This window comes from Schistocerca piceifrons, chromosome 1 (assembly GCF_021461385.2).
Source record: "Schistocerca piceifrons isolate TAMUIC-IGC-003096 chromosome 1, iqSchPice1.1, whole genome shotgun sequence".
Lineage (NCBI taxonomy): Eukaryota > Metazoa > Arthropoda > Insecta > Orthoptera > Acrididae > Schistocerca > Schistocerca piceifrons.
Window position 1 is genome coordinate 690,779,247 of NC_060138.1, and position 20,492 is coordinate 690,799,738.

Here is a 20,492-nt window from a genome sequence, read left to right on the forward strand (position 1 = left end):
ATTTTCGCCAATCCACCTCAGAGCAGGAATCTCGACGAAAAGCGCCAACCAAGACTCGACGATCTCATGTTCCCCTTCCAACGACAGAATAGAAGTTGTTCTGACGGCGGGACAATGTGGCACATGGCGCAGCAAGTCCTCCTAATTCCTTTCACTTCCCTTTTCTCTGCATCTTCTAAATTCTTTTCCTTACACATGTTTATTCACGGATGGGTCTGCATCTGCAGCCTATTTGTTTTTATTTCTCACGCACTCTGCTGACAAAAAACAGAGGTGATGTTGAGAAAGTATACTTATTTACGTTTCCTAAAATATTGTTTATTTTATGAAGAACGTCGTCTTTTATTTACGAACAATAGAGATTTTTATTCGCAAAAAAAAAAAAAAAGAAGGTTAAGCGGTCGCTCGCGATAAGCGGGCAATCCAGATTCGAGTCCCTGTCCAGTACAAATTTTCATTGTCGTCATTCCATTATACAGCTGATGGTTTGTCCATATTCGCATCTGCAAATACATTTCATATAATATACATAGGATGGGTGTTTCAGTTCTTCACTGACTTGTTCGGAGGACCGGCAAAAGACCATTTTGTTGTTGTGAAGGACATATCTTTTTTAATCCACCATTTATGAGTTTTCTACATGAGACAATGAAACGTTCTGAGAATCAATTTCAATTGTATATAGAATCATCATCTTCATGATGGTTTTTTCAGTCAGTTTCGTTGAAATGGAAATCCAAGATATAATTAAACACAAATTTTATTTTTTTACAGATGCTGAGACATTCGACTTTAATCATCATTATATGCTGGGCAACCTCACAGCAATGGGCGTCCAATACTGTCGAAGATTACAGGATACTGTTTCATTTTGTGAAACAGTCACAGTCCTGGGGTGACCGGAGTAATGTACACCTCTCTCTTGTCGTGGCCCCAAATAAAACAGTTCAACGGGAGTTAATCGGGCGGCTGAGGTGCTCACTCAACACATCTCGCACGATCTCACCAACATCTCCACAGCCGACGTTCGCAGGGCAGAGTCATCATATCTGAATACCAGAGCCAGAGTTTGGTGTAGAAAGGAATCGGTAACCTCTCCATCAGATCCGTAAAGTGCAGAATACAAAAACCTATGGTAAGCTGCACAAGTCAGGTGTAGTGGTGGAAGTCGAGGTCCTAAAACATGATTATCAACGATGATAGTCGATATGTTCACGGAAAAGTTTGTTGCTGAAATCTGACAGCAATTGCATGAGGGTTGTCATAGTCCCAGGTGCGTCTGTTAAAACGAAATTGGCTAGATATAACGCGCCACAGAAAGTTCACGTCATATGCGATATCGTCGGCATTTTCCAGTGCCCGGATCATATGAAGGATGTACGCGTGTATGTTTTACTGGTGTAATACCCCCGAAACATCCGCGTGAAGACATCAGTGAAGTGTCAGAGATAGAGACACATGTGCAAGAAATGATGAGGCACTCGCTCATTGCCCGTCCCTTCCCGAATTACGTAATAATGTCGTGAGATCAAACAACTCATATCCATGCAGAATATTAAAGCTCACGTCCTATGTTCGGCTGTTTTAAGCCTGCCCATTTTTATATTCAACAATGCTCTCACTTTGTTCATAAAGAGATGACTGTAAATAATTTGGGGTCAGGATGAGAACAGGACGAAATAAAAGAATGGGTGAGCTAAAACCTTGGTACCGAGACAAGTGAGAATCTTTGGAACACGCAGTATCTTATAAACTACATCATTAATTTTATACATCGTCTGTAAACGACCTTGACTGCTAAAATAGATGCAATGCTTTTTTTTTAATTTTTCGACAAAATTTCAACCATCCTTACAGATGATCGGCCGTTTTCACATCCAGTCTTTATAACTGTAATTGTGTCGAAAATTAAAAAGAAAGCAAAGGTGGCTGCCTTCTACGACGAGAGTACTGGAAAACTGGTACAAAGCTGCGACAAATGTCTAAGTCGAAACGGTGATTAAGTACGCAAGTAGCTGGGAGGTGTAGCTGACTGTCGCAAAGAAAATATTTCTGATTTTCGCTGTGGTTTACATTTCGCAACCGAATGAAATTTACTTTCTGGACAACCCTCGTACACTGCTTTTCAGTGTGCTTAAATCGGTATACATAAATGGTAATTCTATTTACTAGCTGTGAAAAATACCTAGGGTTAGCACTATCAAATGGAATGTATTCGAAAAATCAGTAATGGGAACAGGCGAATGGAAGATACAGATATTTTGGAAGGATTCTGAGAGCATTTGTCGAGGAAACTGCATAAATGGGTTCTTTTGTGACTTATTTAAAATTATTCTGCAGTGTTTGGTGGAAGAATTCATGAACGCAACAGCAGGACTGTACGAGCAGATTCAGCCCATACCCACACGTATCGGGAAAATGAAAATATTTGTAATACAAGTGTCGTTGTTTTCATGAAATACGAACAAGTGGAAAACATATTGAAACGCCTGGTTAAACCGCAGGACAGGACAGGTAGTTGGAATTGTGGAAAGGGGCCAAAAATGAGCGGTTGTCAGTTAAACTCGAACACATATAACTTTATTTAGTTGCCCAAACATGATTTAAAAACAAAACTACAATAAATTTTCAAAGAAAGAAGGCCCAAAGCTATATATAAAAAAAATTAAATGAGGCTGAAGGCCCAAACAATGCAAAACTTGACAAGTAAAGAACTTTCAACTTTAAAACGGCTGAAGGTCTATTATTTAAAACCCAACTAAAAGCATACAAATTCAAACCATCGGCTATGAGCCTTTAAAATACACAGTAAAACACCAATAAGAAAAGGCAGTACAGCCAGCGGCGTTTAGAAGTTTCCGGGGGTCGATCTGCACTTGAAATATTAACGTTCGCTTGGGGGAGACAGGTAGTCGGCCCAACTATATTCGATCCGCCGGTAACCCAACCAAGAGACAGTCAACGGACCCACCGACAAGACGAATTGCTTTCCACCCGACCAGTACAGAAGGAACTCCAAAGCCAAAACGTAAAAGCCGTAGCCACCCACAACCAAGTATGCATAAGCTGTCAAAACTACGCACACGTGTTGGACAGCGACAATTCGGTGAGGAAAGGACACTGCCTGAATTTTACGTCAGCGGACAGGGCAGGTAACCGGAACGCTAACAGTCACAAGGCAGAAAATTCCGCTGGTGCACTTTGATTTCAAATAAAAAAAAAAAAAAAAAGAAAAGGATAAACTCCACCGGATGGTGGCCAAACTTTCGCCAACACGAACACTCGCTGTTGCTCACGGGAATATCCCCAACAGCCAATCATGAAAACCAACGGCACAATGTGAACAGACTGGCTTCGGTAATTAAATCACCATTGAACCTTGACGTCCTGGCTCGGTGAGCCACGAACCTCGTAGCAATCGGAACAGCTCCCACACACTCCGACACTGCGTAGAGACCGCCAGCGGGTCCCGGCCAAACTACGCCCCGCCGAGAACTCCTCACTGCTCCACGTCAGCCGACCGACTCCTCAGCACCAATACCCCGACAACATTTAAAATAACTTGTCAATTAAAATCACACAAACTACTCACAGTTTCACGAACACTTGCACGAAGAACCAGACAATGCTAACAGCAGTGACTTTACAATAACAGGGACGAATCATGAGTCGGCAAACACAGCCAACCCTTTAGCAATCGCCGATCTAATACCCGTCGTCCGGGAGGACGACCGACCGACGACCAACCAAAGTTTCCACCACTCCAATCATGTGTGTCGGCAACCGGCAGGCGAGTCATGGCGGTCCGGACCACACTGCTGCCGCGGCCCGACTGAACTTGTGCCGCGTGCCAACTCAAACACTGCCAGGTCCGAAGAAACTGCTGGCACGTTCCAACCGATTGCACAACACACGACAACCGGGAAGTAATATCAGTCCAGCAAAGATAATACGGCAGGGCCGATATCGATAATCACTGCTGCTGCCGCTCACGGGCAGGCAAGGCAGCAACTCCGTGACACCAGTAATTGAAAATTAACATAATGATGCGGCAGTACCGTAAAAACACAAGCTGTAAGATAAGAAATTGCACGAACACGAGCCATGCACGGCTCACATATATTCAAGCTAGACTGTGCTACATTTCTACTGCGTCCGTTAAACATCGCCAATAGTAATCACGAGGATAGCGCACGCGAGGCCGTGGCGTACACGCTGGCACATAAACAAAATGTCTTCTCTCGCTGTGTACGTGGCGGAGCGGGGAGTGGCTGACGCTCGTACGAAGCAACCTCCGTTGGCCATTAAACAGCAGTGCGTGTTGTATGCATGTGACTGTTGATGGGGGACAACACAAAGCGGGAAAACTAATTCTTGAAATACCGAAGTTCAACAAATAAACTGATTTCTTATATAGGTCCCTTCCTTTGTTAAGAGAGTCACCTTATGTTAGCGCTCATATTTTAATCGAGGCCATGCCATACGTAGATACCCAACCCCCCACCCCACCCCTACCCCCCGGAAAAAAAATAGTACACTTGGCAAAATTGTAGAATTTTAGAACTTGTTTCTTGCTCGCGTATCACGTCGTTTCTGGAAACCCAGAATCTAATCTGTAGGAATCAACATGGATTCCGGAAACAGCGATCGTGTGAGACCAAACTCGCATTTGTTCATGAGACCCAGAAAATATTAGATACAGGCTCCCAGGCAGATGCCATTTTCATTGACTTCCGGAAGGCGTTCGATACAGTTCCGCACTGTCGCCTGATAAAGTAAGAGCCTACAGAATATCAGACCAGCTGTGTGGCTGGATTGAAGAGTTTTTAGCAAACAGAACACAGCATATTGTTCTCAAATTGAGAGACGTCTACAGACGTTAAAGTAACCTCTGGTGTGCCACAGGGGAGTGTTATGGGACCACTGCTTTTCACAATATATATAAATGACCTAGTAGATAGTGTCGGAAGTTCCATGCGCCTTTTCGTGGATGATGCTGTAGTATACAGAGAAGTTACAGCACTAGAAAATTGCAGCGAAATGCAGGAAGACCTGCAGCGGATAGGCACTTGGTGCAGGGAGTGGCAACTGACCCTTAACATAGATAAATCTAATGTATTGCGAATACATAGAAAGAAGGATACTTTATTGCATGATTATATGATAGCGGAACAAACAATGGTAGCAGTTACTTCTGTAAAATATCTGGAAGTATGCGTGCGGAACGATTTGAAGTGGAATGACCATATAAAATTAATTGTTGGTAAAGCGGGCACCAGGTTGAGATTCATTGAGAGAGTCCTTAGAAAATGTCGTCCATCAACAAAGGAGGTGGCTTACAAAACCCTCGTTCGACCTATATTGAGTATTGCTCATCAATGTGGGATCCGTACCAGGTCGGGTTGATAGAGAAGCTAGAGAAGATCCTAAGAAGAGCGGCGCGTTTCGTCACAGGGTTATTTGGTAAGCGTGATAGCGTTACGGAGATGTTTAGCAAACTCAAGTGGCAGACTCTGCAAGAGAGGCGCTCTGCATCGCGGTGTAGCTTGCTCGCCAGGTTTCGAGAGGGTGCGTTCCTGGATGAGGTATCGAATATATTGCTTCCCCCTACTTATACCTCCAGAGGAGATCACGAATGTAAAATTAGAGAGATTCGAGGGTGCACGGAGGCTTTCCGGCAGTCGTTCTTCCCTCGAACCATACGAAACTGGAACAGGAAAGGGAGGTAATGACAGTGGCACGTAAAGTGCCCTCCGCCACACACCGTTGGGTGGCTTGCGGAGTATAAATGTAGGTGTAGATGTAGATGATGTAGATTTTGATTCGATGCGGAATATGCCTGGGGATAACAGATGTTTTGATAATGGTTTCACCGTCGTCCGCCAGCAAACAGCATAGTGACATAGCTACCAGAGCGCCAACTGTGTCTGTCCTTTAATAGAGAATGCTCAAAGCAAGAAGACTCAGTGTGGTGCAAACGTGTGAAGCAAGCAGGCAGCCGTGCGATGAAAGTAGAGTTGTGCTTCTGCAGCTGACTGAGCGCGTTTGAAAGGCGTCAATTTGTGGCATTCCTAGTGGCGGGATGGTCCTTTCGGAGAATTGCCACACCAGTTGGACGTGCTGCGTTAGTTGTACAACGATGCTGGTATCAGTTATCACGTGAACATTCTCACACCCGTAGACGAGGTTACGGACGTGATCGCAGCTCAGACGCCCTCCAGGATCGTCGTACCGTAAGGGCAGATATGGCAGATAGTGCAGCTACCACAGCACAGATAAGACTGCTTGTAAGCTCATAGGAGTCAACACGAATTGTGAGACTACGGGCACGCTCACCTATAGCCCTTCTTCCACTCACGCCGCAGCGTCGACGCGCACAGCTCGACTGGTACCGTCAGAGGATCACTTTGGAAGATGGAATGGCGCGCTGTGGTCTTCAGCGATGAAGGCAGATTCTGCCTGCAAGCAAGTGATGGTCGTTTGTCTGTACGACATAGACCCTGTGAGAGCTGTCTCTTTGAGTGCATTCGTCCAAGACACATTGTCCCCAGCCCAGACCATATGGCCTGGGGTGTGCTAAACACTCGTTCATCTTTGGTGTTTCTGGAATGGATGCTAACTAGCACCCGGTAATAGTAGAATGGTGTTATGTCTGTTCTTTTGCCGTTCTTAGAACAGGAAGTTGAAGCGCTTTTCCAACAGGATAACGCTCGACCACACACTGCCCGTGAACTCAACGTGCTCTGCAAGGCGTGCAGCAACTTCCGTGCCTAGCACAGTCTCCGGATTCGTCTCCAATCGAGCACTTGTGGGATAGCCGGCCAGTGTGGCCGTGCGGTTCTAGGCGCTTCAGTGTGGAACCGCGTGACCGCTACGGTCGCAGGTTCGAATCCTGCCTCGGGCATAGATGTATGTGATGTACTTGGGTTAGATAGGTTTAAGTAGTTGTAAGTTCTAGGGGACTAATGACCACAGAGGTTAAGTCCCATAGTGCTCAGAGCCGTTTGAACCATTTTGAACTTGTGGGATATGATAGGAAGAGAAGTGACTCTTACGGCTCGTCAACCAACAACTCTTACGGAACTACGTGAAAAAGTGGAACAGGCGCGGAATAACGTTTCCCACGGCAGTATGCTCCATCTGACGACCGACTGGATGCCAGAGTCAGCGCCTGCATTGCCGCCTGTGGATGCGAGATCAGAAACATATGAGTGTTTCAGAAGGGCCGATAACTGGTACCTCAGAACGCTTGTGCTATTGATTTTGAAACCTCTGAAGGGATACACTAATTTTTTTCTGCAGAATACATTCAGGAAAACCAACTGGACTGTTTCAGACCTCTGTCTTAGCATACCTTCAGAAGCACTTGCAGTTCTGAAAAAGTATCATTGAATTACTGACAACTCTTTTGCAGGAAGCTTGAGATGTTTGTCTTATGGATTAGTTTTAAGGAAACTTTGCTTTTACAGCGACGGACTATTCTACAGAATTACCGACGAATTAATGAGAAACTTAGAATGGAGTGGAGGGGAAGACCTTTGGAGAGATTGCCTTTCGCGAAAAACATCCGGGAGTCAAAGAGCATAAGATGCTTAGCTACAGCAAATAATTAACAGAACTGTAAGAAACTTTAAACACGGTTTACGCCTGTTGGACTTAAATTGCTTTTTTTATACTACTGAGTCCTAAACAGCTTTGTTATTTACTGAGACTGGAGTATATGTTTTCGTATACATCGAAAGGGAGCGTTTGGCGGCTACTGTGTTGCTTGCGCTTTTTTAAGCATGCTTAAGACACTGCTAACGAAATAATCTTTTTTTCAAACAGTTTATATTTCCATTTTTAGCTATGAAGTGATACATGTAAAAAAAAGTGACTTTTACACCAGAAAGCTCCGAGATGTAAAAACAGGTTGTCTTGAATCTATGTGCGTGTACTGATGCTACTTCTTGTAGGTTTACTACTTTTTCGCTCTGAAGAACCGGTATCGAAATCATTGTTAGAGAAAATATTTCAAAATTTGACTCCTAGTGAAAGAAATTACAAGAAGCGCTACGTAATAATCGCACTGTCTAGTCAAAAGTATCTGGACGCCGTACGTAATGCGGAATCGACCACTAGCAGATGTCACGAGAGACAGTCCCGCCAGAGTAAAGGAGACGAGGAGTATTGTGTTGTCAGTAGAGAGGCAGTAAGAGCAGAATGGCTCTCTCTGGAGAGCTCAGTAACTTCTAACGAGGAGTAATCATCCGAGTAATCAATGCGTTGGCGCAGTGGTTAGTACACTGCAGTCCCATTCGGAAGGACGACGGTTCAAACCCTCGTCCTACCATACAGGTATAGGTTTTCCGTGGCGTCCCTAAAACGCTCCAGACAAATAACGGGGAGGTTCCTTTGCAAATGAAACGGCAGATTTCTTTCCCCATCCTTTCATAATCCGAGTTTGACTCAGAAGATAGAGTTCCTGAATAGGTCAAAGAAAACTTGAGTCTCATTTCAAATGGGTGCCCCACTCATACAATTGTAGTCGGTGATGATTTCAATCTACCCTCGATATGCTGGAAAAATTATACGTTTAAAGCCAGCGGCATCATCCGAAATTGTACTGTATGTTTCCCCAGAAAATTATTTTGAACGATTAGTTCATGAGCCCACTCGAGCTTAAATGGTTGCGAAAATATACTTGACCTCTTGGCATCAAATAATCCTGGACAACTAATGAGTATCATGACGAATATAGGGATTAGTGACCACAAGGCAGTTGCTGCTAGATTGAATATCATAACACTTACAAACGTGAAAAAGAAACGCAAGATACATCTATTTAAAAAAGCCGATAACAATACACTTAATGCTTTTTTAAGAGACAGTCTCCACTCGTTCCGATCTGATCACGTAAGAGTAGAAAAGTTGTGGAATGTTTTCAAAGAGCTAGTGTCGACGGCAATTGAGAGATATATATAGCACGTAAATTAATAAGTGATGGTACTGATCCACTATGGTACACAAAACGGGCAGATCGCTGTTGCAGAAACAACGAAAACAGGATGCCAAATTTAAAAGACGCAAAGTCGCCAAGGTTTGCAAAATTTTGCAGAAGTTCGAAATATAGCTCGTACTTCAACGCGAGTTGCTTACAATAATTTCCACAACGAAACTCTGTCTCGGAATCTGGCAGAAAACCCAAAGAGATTCTGGTCGTACATAAAGCACACCAGTGGCAAGACGCAATCAATACCTTCACTTCACGATAACGATGGTGAAGTCACTGATGGCAGTGCCACTGCCGGCCGCGGTGGCCGAACGGTTCTAGGCGCTTCAGTTTTGAACCGCGCGATTGCTAAGGTGCAGGTTCGAATCGTGCTTCGGGTATGGATGTGTGTGATGTCCTTAGGTTAGTTAGGTTTAAGTAGTTCAAAGTTCTAGGGGATTGATGACCTCAGATGTTAAGTCCCATAGTGCTCAGAGCCATTTGAACCATTTTTTACAGTGCCACTAAAGCAGAGTTATTAAACATAGTTTTCCGAAACTCCTTCACCAAAGAAGACGAAGTAAATATTCCTGAATTCCAATCAAGAACAACTGCCAAGATGAGAAACATTGAAGTAGATATCATCGGTGTAGCAAAGCAGCTTAAATCACTTAATAAAGGCAAGGCCTCTGGTCCAGATTGTATACCAGTTAGGTTCCTTTCAGAGTATCCTGATACCATATCTCCATGTTTAGCAGTTATATACAACCGCTCGCTCACAGAAAGATTCGCACCTAAAGACTGGAAAATTACTTGACTCAGACCAGTACCCAAATAGGGAAACAGGAGTAATCACTAACGTCGATTTGCTGTAGGGTTTTGGATCATATATTGTGTTCGAACGTTAAGTACTACCTAGACGAACAGTGCAACAAGAGGTGTTTTTTATTTACAAAACAAATATTTTTTGTGCTTGCTGCGAAGGACGGCCACGTAAACAAACTCGTTAAGCTTCATAGTTTTCAAGAACTGGAACAGAACATTTCGGATGAGATTGCAGTAATTCCCGCAATCCAGCTTCAATCCGCCTTCAGCAAGTTGCTGACCAGGGCCCAGAAGTGCCATAAGATGAATGGTGGTCACCTTCAACATGTGCTATAGTCAGGTTAGTACTGTATTTCCTTCCCTCTTCTGTGTTTTTTTGTACCCTGAACTATGTTTTCTGTGCCTCTTTTATTTGCACCACCCTGTATATGGAAACATATGGAAATCCTTATTTATACTACCATGAGACACGAGAAATCCTTTTTGAGTGCCAATGCTGATCATTTAACAAAGAATTCAACAAATAAAAATATTTCAGTAACATATGCGAAGTTCTCAATATATGGTCCAAATAAAAACATGGGAAACACATGTTATTAAGTACAGAAACGACAAAGTAGTTCTGTTCCTCTTCTACTCTGGAACATTGTTAATGAGCTCAGTCACGTCAAGATAAGCAATGGATCCATCATCCCTTTGATAACTAGTCTGAATATAACCCATTGCAAAATATACAGTACATGCTTCGTCTGGGTCTTCTCCGTCTGATGAAGTTGGAGAATCATGCTTTTTGAATTTCTTTGAGCTGGTTTAATCTTTCCAACTTGCATTTTCTGCTACTTCACCTTCGTTACAGCGTGACTTTTGTTTCTTCTCCATACAAAAGTTTTAGTTTTGGTTCTTCTTTGTGTTTCCTCACTTTTTCTTCAACTCCCAAATCATTTTTGTATGAAGAGCAACTCAGTATTACTACTTTGCCCTTTCTCCTATTGGTTACTTTCTTTGTAGTTTCTATCAGGTCAGAATATGGAGGAGGCATTAACAACTTTTTCCAACCTAGTTTTGTCCAATCTGGAGTATCCGATTTTGCCCCGCTGTGCAAGACAGAACAAAACATGGCGTTAGAAACCTGGCATTAATATTATTTGCAACATACGAACATTGAATCAGCTTATTCGAAATAGTTACTTAACTATTTTATTAGGTAATGTTTCTCTTCAAGACACTGCACCAAGAAGTGCGAACATCGAATAAAATTTCAGCGAAAATTGTAAATGGTCTAGAAGGAAAGCAACAGGCGGCCGCTGATGGCGGTTTTTTAAAACTAACCGAGTGACGGTTGCTAGTAATTCAGAGTGGTATCAGACGGTTGGCAGCACTAGTCACAGAAATGTGAAGTTACTCGGTTTGACCTGCATACCCAGTTTTACCTTGATTTCCCCTATAACATCCTTACGGCTGATGACTATTACATCTGCATATACATCCGTACTCTGAAACTAACATGATATAGGTGGCATCGGACATATCCCATAGCAGCACAGTTTAGGGTTTATTCCTTTCTATACGGTGTGATTGTTTAAATTCCACTGTGTTGTTGGTAGTAAGTCTATTTTCTCTTCGAGGACCTTACGTAGACTCCACCTAGGTGATATAGTATGTTCCAAAATTCTTCACTTCCCACTGGTTTTTGGAACTCTGTAAATAGGCTTTCGTTGGATAGTTGGCATCTATCTTCAATCGTCTGCCAGTTCAGGTTGTTCAACATTTCTGTGAGGCCCTTCCGAGAGGCTCAGCATTTGTTACGCTCTTCTTTTTTACGTTCAGCAACCCCTGTTAGTTCTTTTCAAAATGGGCCACGCGATGGAACAACAGTCTGAGATAGAACTCACAGCTGTGTTTTGACTTTTGTAGACCGACAGAATTTTTCCAGCGAACTTTCCAACGAAGCGAAGTCTACCATTTCCTTTACCTACGATTGAACCCATGTCATCGTTTCATATCCCCATAAATTGTTACACTCAGGTATATGATATGATCGATTCAAATCATGAGTCATTGATATTGTAGTCATCGGAGACTGTTTTTTTGTGTTTCGTGAATTTCAGAATATGACAATGGTTTGTTTACAATTAACTTTTGTGCTACGAGTCACGATTTTATTTTGTTTATATTTTACATGACGCATTCTGGGAAATGATACACATTTTGAAGTGCTTTTTCTTTGTTTATGCCATTTTTCGTAATGTTTTTGATGTGTGAGGCTCTGCTTTGTTCTGTCGACCACACTGCAATATGTAAAAAAAAAACACACAATTTTAAGCTGATTATCGAACTTTGTATGTGATTAGAGGCAAAATTTGGAAGCTGTACTTGGGGTTTTCTTATGACCGATTTTTGCAATCTCACTGGTGTTAATCATAACACACACTTTAACGTGAACAGTACACATCGAGAATAACAAACTTACGTAAACAGACAGTTACAAAGCTGTTTTTCAGATGCAGTCAACAGAGATAATGTTGTAAGTCGACCACAGAGTATGATATGTTTTGTACAGAGGGTAGTTATCTTAACAGTCTGGGTCACAATATTCTTATATATATTTACAATGGCGCTTATTTCCACTTTTATTTTAAATATCCTGTCGAAGCATCTGAATGATTCCCTTGCAAGTTTTCCGTTTCATATTTTATCTCCATATTATCTGTAACGTGAATTACACACTACAGGACATCCATTTGGAAAAGTAAAGCAAAACGCAAAAATACTCCAGCGTCTAAATGTAGATGTGTATCGGAAGAAACTCACACTCGCTTGTACTTGCACGCAGACAGCTACCACCAACTTAGGGAGAGTAATGGAATACTAAAACTCTAGTACACATGGTACGCACCGTCTCAGACGCAGAGAATCTTTCGTAGGAACAGGAACACCTCAAATGTATGTTCCGAAAAAAATGGATACTAGGAATGACAGAACAGGCGCGCTCTGCGACTGTCCACCACAGTACCATCTGTAGAGACAGATTAAGTCCTGCAGGAAGAGGCAGCCACTGCCTATTTACAGTACACGGCGCGGTAGTGGGAAAAATCGGGCGCACACTGATGAAGCATCAAGTAAGAACTGTTTTTTGCCCACTCAGTAAAACACAGGCATTACAGGGGAGCGGCAAAGATGACCTTTGTTTACAGAAGGCAGTAGTATATCAGTCTGCGTGCCAACGCGGCAAGACAACTGTATTGGACAAATAGAGCGCAACTATCGAAGCTCTCTGCCGATAACATCAGTGACACACTCGACTAATGCATACCAACAACTTGGCGGCCACAGAGTACTGTTTGTCCGAGACTCGTGCGATAGAATTCGAACGTACAAGGGTTTTTGGACAAGCTTCGAAATACTGGGACAGCGTCGTTCGAGAAACTAGAGAAATACGCATCGGGGATAATACCATCCACAGGGCCGGCGGCACGGCTTGGAAACCTGCACTAGGCCTAACTAAGCAGACGTTCAGCAAGCACACGGGTCTGGCGGCCAGGGCAGGCGGAGTAACCACACGCACGCTGTCGCAACTGGGCGCCATGTTCGGCGTCGCTGGTCACAAACATACACTACTGGCCATTAAAATTGCTACACCCCGAAGATGATGTGCTACAGACGCGAAATTTAGCCGACAGGAAGAAGATGCTATGATATGCAAATGATTAGCTTTTCACAGTTCGGATGAATCCAGGTTCTGTTTACAGCATCATGATGGTCGCATCCGTGTTTGGCGACATCGCGGTGAACGCACATTGGAAGCGTGTATTCGTCATCGCCATTCTGGCTATCACGCGACGTGATGGTATGGGGTGTCATTGGTTACACGTCTCGGTCACCTCTTGTTCGCATTGACGGCACTTTGAACAGTGGACGTTACATTTGAGGTGTGTTACGACCCGTGGCTCTACCCTTCATTCGATCCCTGCGAAGCCCTACATTTCAGCAAGATAATGCACGACCGCATGTTGCAGGTCCTGTACGGGCCTTTCTGGATACAGAAAATGTTCAGACTGGTGCCCTGGCCAGCACATTCTCCAGAGCTCTCACCAATTATAAACGTCTGGTCAATGGTGGCCGAGCAACTGGCTCGTCACAATACGCCAGTCACTACTCTTGATGAACTGTGGTATCATGTTGAAGCTGCATGGGCAGCTGTACCTGTACACGCCATCCAAGCTCTGTTTGACTCAATGCCCAGGCCTATCAAGGCCGTTATTACGGCCAGACGTGGTTCTTCTGGGTACTGATTTCTCAGTAATCACATGTCAGTTCTAGTATAATATATTTGTCCAATGAATAACCGTTTATCATCTGCATTTCTTCTTGGTGTATAAATTTTAATGGCCAGTAGTGTAGAACGTTTGCCTGCGCAGCCGCCGACGTGCCCTCGGCCGCGGACCGCATACAAGACGGCTCGCGGTTTGAGGGTATGTTAAGTCGGCCGTGAGCCCCCATCAGGCATCTCGTCAGCACACCTGGCGATACCAACATTTCTGATAGGCTAAATATTATGATTGTTGGATACTGTGAACCGGCATCACAACTGTTGGTCAGACATGTCAAAAATATTCATAATCAGTTCAAAATACATTGAAGCGCCGAAGAAACTGGTATAAGCATGCGTATTCAAATATAGAGATATGTAAACATGCAGAACACGGCGCTGCGGTCGACAACGCCTATGTACGACAACTAGTGTACAGCACAGTTGTTAGATCGGTTACTGCTGCTACAATGGCACGTCATCAAGATTTAAGTGCGTCGGCACACGATCGGTGGGACACAGCAGCCCCGAGACAGCGATGAAGTGGGGATCTTCCCGTACAACCATTTCACGAGTGTACCGTGCATATCAGGAATCAGGTAAAACGTCAAATCTCTGACATCGCTGCGGCCGGAAAAAGATCCTGCAAGAACGGGACCAACGACGACTGAAGAGAATCGTTCAAAGTGACAGAAGTGCAACCCTTCCGCAAATTGCTGCAGATTTCAATTCCGGACCATCAACAAGTGTCAGCGTGCGAACCATTCAACGAAGCATCATCGATATGGGCTTTCGGAGCTGAATCCCCTCTCGTGTACCCTTGATGACTGCACGACACAAAGCTATATGCCTCGCCTGGGCCCGTCAACATCGACATTGTACTTTTGATAACTGGAAAGATATTGCCTGCTCGGACGAATCTCGTTTCAAATTGTATCGAGCGGATGGAGACAACCACATGAATTCATTGATCCCGCATGTCAGCATGGGACTGCTCAAGCTGTGGAAGGCGTGCAGTTATGTGGGACCCCTGATATGTCTAGATAAGACTCTGACAGGTGACACGCACTTATGCATCCTGTGTGATCACCTGCATCCATTCGTATCCATTGTGCATTCCGACGGACTTGGGCTATTCCAGCAGGACAATGTGACACCCCACATGTCCAGAATTGCTACAGAGTGGCTCCAGGAACACTCTTCTGTGTTTAAACACTTCCGCTGGCCATCAAGCTTCCCAGACATGAACATTATTGAGCATATATGGGATGCCTTGCAACCTGCTGTTCAGAAGAGATATCTACCCCCTCATACTCTTACGAAATTAAGGACAGCCTTGCGGGATTCATGGTGTCAATTCCCTACAGCATTACTTCAGAGATTAGTCGAGTCCATGCCACGTCGCGTTGTGGCATTTCTGCGCGCTCGCGGGGTCTCTACACGATATTAAGCAGGTGTAACAGTTTCTGTTGCTCTTCAGTGTAAATTACGTGTCAGAAGGCAGAAATCGATAAGGAGATATTAAACATGCATAAAGTATTTCGTCAGTGCGGTCAGTACTTTTTTTACTTCAGATGGAGGGGTATAACTAAAAAGGAAGTAGTGCTGACAAAGGAACAGAAACCATGGAGGTGTGTAAGTGTGTGTAAGAAAACATAGTAAATGTGCAAACGGAAAATATGCCCTTACGAGTGAAATAATAAAAAAATATTGTACTCTTATTTCTATGTTAGTATAAAATAACTGCATGTGTCTTGTATAACACCTGCTGTAATGCTGCAGAAGGATTAAAAAGTCAGATACAATTTCAAGCAGTCTAAAATTAGAAAATAATAAAAATAGTTGGCACCTAGACCCGGAATCGAACACTCGAACTCTAGTATCCTAATACAGAACTCTACTTACCACCAACTCTGGCAGCATACCTGTAGTAAACTGAACGAAGACACCTGTCCCTCACGTGATTACAGTGTTCAAAAATGGCTTACTTTCGCGTCCATTTTCAACCAAAAATATGCACGGGACGAAATTTTCTTACAGGCGTTTTTGTGCTGTTAGTACAGAAGGAACCGCGTCGCGGTATCCGTCTGCACGAATTTTGATATACCTTGTTATATCTGGCTGTTAAAAAATGTATAATTTTATATTTCGCGTAATTTACTTTCATGTTTACTAGGCCGTACGCGTTTGAGCTCAGAGTTTTCAAGCGACCGTTAACAAATGACATTATTACGCTTATAACTTAGGTTTATTAACGCATTCTGAATGTGAGGCTTTCCCACTGCTGGTGGTCTTGTGGTTGTTATGTGTGAGGGAAATTAATTTTCAAGGGTCTCTTCTGCACAGTGTCGTGTTGGGACCTTTAATTCTCAGTTAAGCCATACACTAATTTACGCACTTCAGTGAAATAACATTGTTTACAACACAGGACAATTCACTCTACCTGATACCCAGGAACCACATTCAAGTCTAACAATAACAAAATTGCGTGAAATTTATTATCTATCAATGGGAAGAAATGTGTATGTGCAGTACTACATTAGTGACTAACTGACTGACTGGCGTGGGCGAATGACAGTAGCTTTGACCAGAAAAATCCGGTGTACCTATTCGCCAATGTGCAGTAAAGGCACTTGGAAAAGGAATTGTCTCACTTGCACACAACAGCCAGTACAACACGCAGTGACGTAGTAAATACAACAATGACGTACACATGACACAAACTTAAGCATTTTTTGTGACTTGTGTCTGGTTATGAAACTGTAACTGGATCGCAGCTAATAGAAAGGTACAGTTGAGGTTCGTACTATTATCTCTTAATCAGTAAGCAGAAACATACTATCCTTTAATTACTAAGATGATGAGACCAATAAGCTACACGTTCCTGTATCTCTATCACCTATCGTTCAACGCCTCTGTCTCTCTACAGTTCCGACTCCATTCCCGAGTTTGAATAATTTCACACTGAGTTCATTTTCTTCCTTTTTGTCACATAGTCTCAGTGCTGCATCTAAATCAAGGAAATATATTTTACAGCAGCGCTAAAAATTCTCACGCTGTCAGGCAGTGAGGTGTTATTGTCTTCCATTTGAATCCGTTTTGATACGTGCGTATCAAATGTCGAAAATAAAATATAGAACGGGCAGAGGATTGGTGCCCTTCAATCCAGTCAATACTACGCTGTGATCCAATCGGGAAGGAAGGTTAGAGTTTAGCGTCGACTGCGAAGTCATTAGAGACGCAGCACAAGATCGGATAACGAAAGGATGGGGAAGGATATCGGTAATGCTTGTTTCAAAGGAACCATCCGAGTATTTGCCTGGATAGGTTTATGGAAATCACGGACAACATAATCAGGAGAGCCGGACGCGGATTTGGATCGTCGTCCTCCCGAATGTGTGTCCAGTGCGCTGACCGGTGTATCACCTGCCTCGGTACGTAACAAGGAGCTCCCCCTGGTTTCGAAGACTTCTAGCGAGCAGAAAGCTGGTACCTACCTCGGTACGAATTCGTACAAACTATAGTTCAACATGTTCACACTTATGTCGGATAGGCAACTGTCAGAAGAAAGAAGAAGAAGATGTAAAGCACTAGCTTTTTTCCTGCAGAGTCTTCGAAGTACAAGAAAATAATTTACTGCAAAATCTTGTGAAATTGAAAGTTCCATTTACAACAAGGGCTTCTGCTCTATTCCGTCATAAAGATCCTCAAATATCTTGTACATAAAACTCTTTTTTGTTTTATACGAGATCTTAACGTGTGTATACGAAATTTTGTGTTCCATCTGTGGTTGTATAATTACTTTACTCTCCAGGTTGTGCTTCTCAATCTCTCTTGAGTTCTCTCTTTTTTTTCTATTCTGTCTACAGTCGATATGTCAAGAAGATTATTGAACCTAAGTGTGAAATTGTAAAATAAGTTAAAATTATAGTTCAAACTATTTGTAATGCGAATCTCTGCATGTATGATTTTATATATGTACCACGCTATTGACATTGTGGTTCGACAAATCCAAACAAACAAATGAAAAACTTCTCGGTGATAATAGATTGTAAATTGGGGAATAAATTGATAACAGGCACTCATGTCCGGAAGCAAAATACGAGTATATAGGATCGGAGATGTGCTGATCAACGCTTCCCGAACAGCACTTGTCGGTGTTCATATCCAACTATACATTTTACCTAAATATTGGCCCTAATAACCCAGAGTGACATAACTGCAAGCACCGCTCGAACTTGAGAATGCACGAATTTTATCTCCTGAAATAATGTCCAGCACAGCAATTCAACAGTTTCGTGTGCTTCGCTGTGCGGTAGTTGACACCCATAATCCTTTAACTTTGCGATTCCTTCTTTAGTTCTGTTTCATCCGTTATCATTGCGTCTTTTCAACAATTGCGATGAGGTTACTTGTAGTATAAATTTATTTACTTAATTTTCATTTCCGGGTCACCAACTACCTTCAAATAATCAGCCACGTGAATGACTGTTTTATACTATAGGGTCTGCCACTGTGCAAGTTTTACCTGTTTTTGGGCACATCATTAGATTTTGACGATCTTTTATTGCACCACACTCTTAGGAATCGCTCTCTTTATATCCCCATTTTCTCAGGTTGGTATTCTCCTATGTGACGCCATTTCTTTAGCGGTTAAACACCCTCCATGTCGTGAATGGTCGATGATCCCCAGCAGTCAGCTGTTCTCTAGTTTTTATTACTCGTCTATAGGGCTGGCCGTTCCCACAAAACGTCGCTGGCACTTATGTCGTCTGTGGTTTATTTGGTAGCAGTAGAATTGGTGCCTGTGATCGTCAGACTGTTTCCTCCTTTGGGACTCAACTACAACTTGCTTTCTGATTGTGGATGGAGCTATGCCGACAATGGAGTAAATTTCTTGAACTATTGTTGGTTTTAGGGGGCCACACACTACATTAAGTTGCCAGTACTGTAAAGGCTGCCTATATTAACACTTTCTACATTAGAAGGTCGGCAAGTAGTTTGTTATTGGATGTCACAGTAAGGAATGACCCAGTGTTAATAATGTCACAAATTCAAAATCATCGTGTTTTTAACTATCTGATGAGATTTGCAGACGTGCATTTCCTTCTCTAAGTCGTTTGGTGTTATGAAGCATGAATGGGTGTTCCGTCTACAACAGTCTGAATGTCCGTTAAGTGATGAGTGCAAAGCAGAAGAAGAATAAGACACGAAGCATCTACTAATTTCATACACCACTCCATAACACACAACAAAAATATTTTATAAGACCATTGGTTAAGGCAGAAATTACCCTTGCAACATCAGCTGCAGTCTTCCTATCAACCCGAAAGGGTGGAGTTGTACTAAACAAGATGTTCAAGTACTTAAATGTATGTGATGTAACTTTTCATAGGTACTATGAACATAATATTTAGATCCAGAGTGAGATTTTCACTCTGCAGCGGATTGTGCGCTGATATGAAACTTCCTGGCAGATTAAAACTGTGTGCCCGACCGAGACTCGAACTCGGGACCTTTGCCTTTCGCGGGCAAGTGCTCTACCATCTGAGCTACCGAAGCACGACTCACGCCTGGTCTCACAGTTTTACTTCTGCCAGTATCTTGTCTCCTACCTTCCAAACTATACAGAAGCTCTCCTGCGAACCTTGCAGAACTAGCACTCCTGAAAGAAAGGATATTTCGGAGACATGGCTTAGCCATAGCCTGGGGGATGTTTCCAGAATGAGATTTTCACTCTGCAGCGAACTGTGCGCTGATACGAAACTTCCTGACAGATTAAAACTGTGTGCCCGAGACGAGATACTGACAGAAGTAAAGCTGTGAGAGAGGGCGTGAGTCGTGCATCGGTAGCTCAGATGGTAGAGCACTTGCCCGCGAAAGGCAAAGGTCCCGAGTTCGAGTCTCGGTCGGGCACACAGTTTTAATCTGCCAGGAAGTTTCATATCAGCGCACACTCGGCTGCAGAGTGAAAACCTCATTCTGGAAACATCCCCCAGGCTGTGGCTAAGCCATGTCTCCGCAATATCCTTTCTTTCAGGAGTGCTAGTTCTGCAAGGTTCGCAGGAGAGCTTCTGTAAAGTTTGGAAGGTAGGAGACGAGATACTGGCAGAAGTAAAGCTGTGAGACCGGGCGTGAGTCGTGCTTCGGTAGCTCAGATGGTAGAGCACTTGCCCGCGAAAGGCAAAGGTCCCGAGTTCGAGTCTCGGTCGGGCACACAGTTTTAATCTGCCAGGAAGTTTCATATCAGCGCACACTCGGCTGCAGAGTGAAAACCTCATTCTGGAAACATCCCCCAGGCTGTGGCTAAGCCATGTCTCCGCAATATCCTTTCTTTCAGGAGTGCTAGTTCTGCAAGGTTCGCAGGAGAGCTTCTGTAAAGTTTGG